General features: G+C 57.1%; 1 pseudogene; it reads left to right on the top strand.

Moving 5' to 3' along the window:
* The first annotated feature begins 2,909 nt into the window (after nt 1-2,909).
* Nucleotides 2,910-4,463, top strand: LOC139240506 (UDP-glucuronosyltransferase 2A1 pseudogene; annotated as a pseudogene).
* The last annotated feature ends 688 nt before the right edge of the window (nt 4,464-5,151 follow it).

The raw sequence follows: 5,151 nt of genomic DNA, 5'->3' as shown, positions 1-5,151 counted from the left end.
GACCCAATCTCTCCTCATACGCCAGTCCTGCCATCCCAGGAATCAGTCTGGTGAACCTTCGCTGCACTCCCTCTATGGTAAGTAAATCCTTCCTTCGGTAAGGAGACCAAAACTGCTCACAATACTCCAGGTGTGGTCTCACCAAGGCCCTGTACAACTGGAGTAAGACATCCTTGCTCCTGTACTCAAATCCTCTCGCAATGAAGGCCAACATACCATTGGCCTTCCTCACTGCTTGCTGCACCTGCGTGTTTGCTTTCAATGACTGGTGTACAAGGGCACCCAGGTCCCTCTGTACATCGACACTTCCCGAGATATCAGCATTTAAATAATACTTTGTCCTGATGTTTTTCCGACCAAAGTGGCTAACTTCACATTTATCAACGTTAAACTGCATCTGCCATGTGTTTGCCCACTCACTCAACCGAACTAAATCAACTTTGCAACCTCCTCACAATTCACAACCCCACCGAGTTTTGTGTGGTCAGCAAACTTGGAAATATTACATTTGGTTGCCTCATCCAAATCATTTATATATATTGTAAATATTCCATCCCCTTTGCAATAAAGGCCAAGATACCATTGGCCTTCCTGATCACATGCTGTACCTGCATACTAACCTTTTGTGTTTCATGCACAAGTACCCCCAGGTCCCGCTGTACTGCAACAATCTGTAGCCTCTCTCCAGTTGAGTTATATTCTGCTGGTCAATAGCCAGAGTAAGCTGCTCAAATCTATATACTGCGCCCTTATTGTTAGACTGTGCCCCCGGTTCTTGATGCCCCCACAAGTTAGCGTTGAGTGTCGCTGCCAATGTAAGAACATAAGAATTAGGAGCAGGAGTAGGCCATCTAGCCCCTCGAGCCTGCTCCGCCATTCAACAAGATCATGGCTGATCTGGCCGTGGACTCAGCTCCACTTACCCGCCCGCTCCCCGTAACCCTTAATTCCCTTGTTGGTTAAAAATCTATCTGTGATTTGAATACATTCAATGAGCTAGCCTCAACTGCTTCCTTGGGCAGAGAATTCCACAGATTCACGACCCTCTGGGAGAAGAAATTCCTTCTCAACTCGGTCTTAAATTGGCTCCCCCGTATTTTGAGGCTGTGCCCCCTAGTTCTAGTCTCCCCGACCAGTGGAAACAACCTCTCCGCCTCTATCTTGTCTATCCCTTTCATTATTTTAAATGTTTCTATAAGATCACCTCTCATCCTTCTGAACTCCAAGGAGTAAAGACCCAGTCTACTCAATCTATCATCATAAGGTAACCCCCTCATCTCCGGAATCAGCCGAGTGAATCGTCTCTGTACCTCCTCCAAAGCCAGTATATCCTTCCTTAAGTAAGGTGACCAAAACTGCACGCAGTACTCCAGGTGCGGCCTCACCAATACCCTGTACAGTTGCAGAAGGACCTCCCTGCTTTTGTACTCCATCCCTCTCGCAATGAAGGCCAACATTCCATTCGCCTTCCCGATTACCTGCTGCACCTGCAAACTAACTTTTTGGGATTCACGCACAAGGGCCCCCAGGTCCCTCTGCACCTCAGCATGTTGTAATTTCTCCCCATTCAAATAATATTCCCTTTTACTGTTTTTTTTCCCAAGGTGGATGACCTCACATTTTCCGACATTGTATTCCATCTGCCAAACCTTAGCCCATTCGCTTAAACTATCTAAATCTCTTTGCAGCCTCTCTGTGTCCTCTACACAACCCGCTTTCCCACTAATCTTTGTGTCATCTGCTAATTTTGTTACACTACACTCTGTCCCCTCTTCAAGGGGCGGGTTTGTCTGGTGGGGAGCAGCCAAGAACAAAGATTGCCCCAAACTCTCTGGCGTTCGGTAAGAACATAACATAGGAACAGAAGAAATAGGAGCAGGAGGCTATTCGGCCTCTTGAGCATGCTCCGCCATTCAATAAGATCGTGGCTGATCCAATCATGGACTCAATTCCACTTCCCTGCCCGCTCCTCATAACCCTTGACTCCCTTATCACTCAAAAATCTGTCTATCTCCGCTTTAAATATATTCAATGACCCAGCCTCCACAGCTCTCTGGGGCAGAGAATTCCACAGATTTAAAACCCTCAGAGAAGAAATTCCTCCTCAGCTCAGTTTTAAATGGGCGGCCCCTTATTCTAAGACCATGCCCCCTAGTTCTCGTCTCCCCCATCAGTGGAAACATCCTCTCTGCATCCACCTTGTCGAGCCCCCCTCATAATCTGATACGTTTCGATAAGATCACCTCTCATTCTTCTGAACTCCAATGAGTAGAGGCCCAACCTCCTCAACCTTTCCTCATAAGTCAACCCCCTCATCCCCGGAATCAACCGAGTGAACCTTCTCTGAACTGCCTCCAATGCAAGTAAATATGGAGACCAAAACTGCACGCAGTACTCCAGGTGTGGCCTCACCAATACCCCTGGATAGCTGTAGCAAGCCTTCCCTGCTTTTATACTCCATCCCCTTTGCAATAAAGGCCAAGATACCCTTGGCCTTCCTGATCACTTGCTGTACCTGCATACTAACCTTTTGTGTTTCATGCACAAGTAACCCCCAGGTCCCGCTGTACCTCAGCAATGTATAGCTGCTCTCCAGTTGAATAAGATTGTACTGGTCAATAGCCAAGAGTAAGCTGCTCGAATCTATATACCGCGCCCTTATTGTTAGGCTGTGCCCGCCGGTTCTTGATGCCCCTACATGTTAGCGTTGAGTGTCACTGCCAATGTAGGGGCGGGTTTATCTGGCGGGTAGCTGCCAGGAACAAAGATTGCCCCCAAACGTCCAGTGAGACGTCAGTAACACGTGTCTTTTTCTCTGCTCCTTGTTAAATTGTCCGCAGGGCGTTGGACGTTTGCCGAGAATGGTGCGGCTGGGATTGGTCGGCTGGCTGGGGATCGGCGCCGTGCTGTTGACCTGGCCGTTGCCTGCGCCGGCCGCCAACATGCTGGTGGTGCCGGTGGACGGCAGTCACTGGATCAACATGAAGGTGCTGATCGGGGCGCTGGGCGCGCGGGGGCACTCCGTCACCGTGCTGCGCTCGTCCACGAGCCTGTACATCGCCGAGGAGCCGGAGCTGTACCGTTCGATCACCGTGCCGGCCGACGGCAAGGCGGGGATCCTGGAGGACAAGGGCAAGATGGCGGACTTTGTCCTGCGGTCGCTGGAGATCTTCCGGAACGGCAAGACGCTGGCGGCGTTCGTGCGCAGCACGCAGGAGATCAGGCGCATGCTGGCGGAGACTCACCGGCTCATGCTGGCGTTCGTCGTCCAGATCTTGGAGGACCGGGAGCTGATGGGGCGGCTGGAGGGCTCGGGCTTCGAGCTGGTGATCACCGACCCCTTGTCCCCCACCGGGGTGCTGCTGGCCCACCGGCTGGAGCTGCCGCTGGTGTACAACAGCCGCTGGCTGACGACGGGAGACTGCCACGCCGCCATCGCCCCCTCGCCCACCTCCTACGTGCCCACGGTGGGCTCCCGCTACAGCGACCGCATGGGCTTCCTGCAGCGGCTCTCCAACGCGGCGCAGTACTTCACCACGGTGCAGCTGGGCGAGGCCATGATCCACCCCGGCTACGACGCGCTGTGCCGCCGGCAGTTCGGCCCCGGCTCCAGCCTCTCGCAGCTCACCCTGCGCGCCGACCTGTGGCTGATGCGGGTGGACTTTGTGCTGGAGTACCCGCGCCCCACCATGCCCAACGTGGTGTACATCGGCGGCTTCCAGTGCCGGCCCGCCCGGCCCCTCACCCCCGAGCTGGAGGCCTTCGTCCAGAGCTCCGGTCCGCACGGGGTGATCCTGATGTCGCTCGGCGCCATGGTGGATGAGCTTCCCGCCGACCTGGCGGCCAACATCGCCGCCTCCTTCGCCGAGCTGCCGCAGAAGGTGATTTGGCGGCACACCGGCCGGCCCCCGCCCAACCTGGGCAACAACACCATGCTGGTCAAGTGGGTGCCGCAGGGGGACCTCCTGGGGCACCCAAAGGTGGTGGCCTTCGTCTCCCACGGGGGCACCAACGGCATCTACGAGGCCATCTACCACGGGGTGCCGGTGGTGGGGCTGCCGCTGATCTTCGACCAGTTCGACAACCTGCTGCGCCTGGAGTCGCGGGGGGCGGCCCTGGTGCTGGACACAGCCGGCCTGCAGCCCGGGGAGCTGGCCGCGGCCCTGCGGGAGGTGCTGAGCAACCCGGCCTATCGCCGAGCCATGGACCGCCTCTCGGCCCTGCACCGGGACCAGCCCCAGCACCCGCTGCAGCGCGCCGTCTTCTGGATCGAGTTCGCGGCGCGCCACAGAGGGGCCGCCCACCTGCAGCCGGCCGCCTACGCCCTGCCCTGGTACGCCTACTACAGCCTGGACGTCGCCGCCTTCCTGGCCCTGCTCGGCCTGGCCCTGGCCGCCGCCGCCTGCCTCAGCCTTAGGAGGCTGGGCCGAGCCCTGAGGAGCAGGAAGGAGAAAGCTGCCTAGGAGTGGTGGGGGAGGGAACCGGGGGGAGGGGCCACTGGGCGCCGCCTCACCTGGTCAAACAGCTTCCTCTTTATTTCCGTCCCGTTCCCCCCCTACACCCCCCCCCATCAATCCCTCTCGTTCCCCCCCCCCATCAATCCCTCTCGTTCCCCCCCCCCATCAATTCCTCTCGTTCCCCCCCCCCATCAATTCCTCTCGTTCCCCCCCCCCATCAATTCCTCTCGATCCCCCCCCCCCCCATCAATTCTTCTCGTTCCCCCCCCCATCAATCCCTCTCGTTCCCCCCCCCCCCATCAATCCCTCTCGTTCCCCCCCCCCATCAATCCCTCTCGTTCCCCCCCCCATCAATCCCTCTCGTTCCCCCCCCCCCCCCATCAGTTCCTCTCGTTCCCCCCCCCCCCATCAATTCCTCTCGTTCCCCCCCCCCCACATCAGTGCCTCTCGTTCCCCCCCCCCCCATCAGTCCCTCTCGTTCCCCCCCCCCCATCAATTCCTCTCCGTTCACCACACCCTCCCTCCCGCCCCAATTCCTTCTCATTCCCCCACCCCATCAATTCATCCCTGTTCCCCCCCACACTCCCAATTCCTTCTCGTTCCCACTCCCGAGGGTGCGTAGGTCACGGGGCTATTCAACTACAGAAGGCATCACCACTGACCCCCGCCCCCCCCCCCTCCCCCCTGCCCGAAG

Source organism: Pristiophorus japonicus, chromosome 32, assembly GCF_044704955.1.
Source record: "Pristiophorus japonicus isolate sPriJap1 chromosome 32, sPriJap1.hap1, whole genome shotgun sequence".
Classification (NCBI taxonomy): domain Eukaryota; kingdom Metazoa; phylum Chordata; class Chondrichthyes; family Pristiophoridae; genus Pristiophorus; species Pristiophorus japonicus.
The sequence above is the reverse complement of the archived record's forward strand: the minus strand, read 5'-3'. Positions and strand labels throughout refer to the sequence as shown.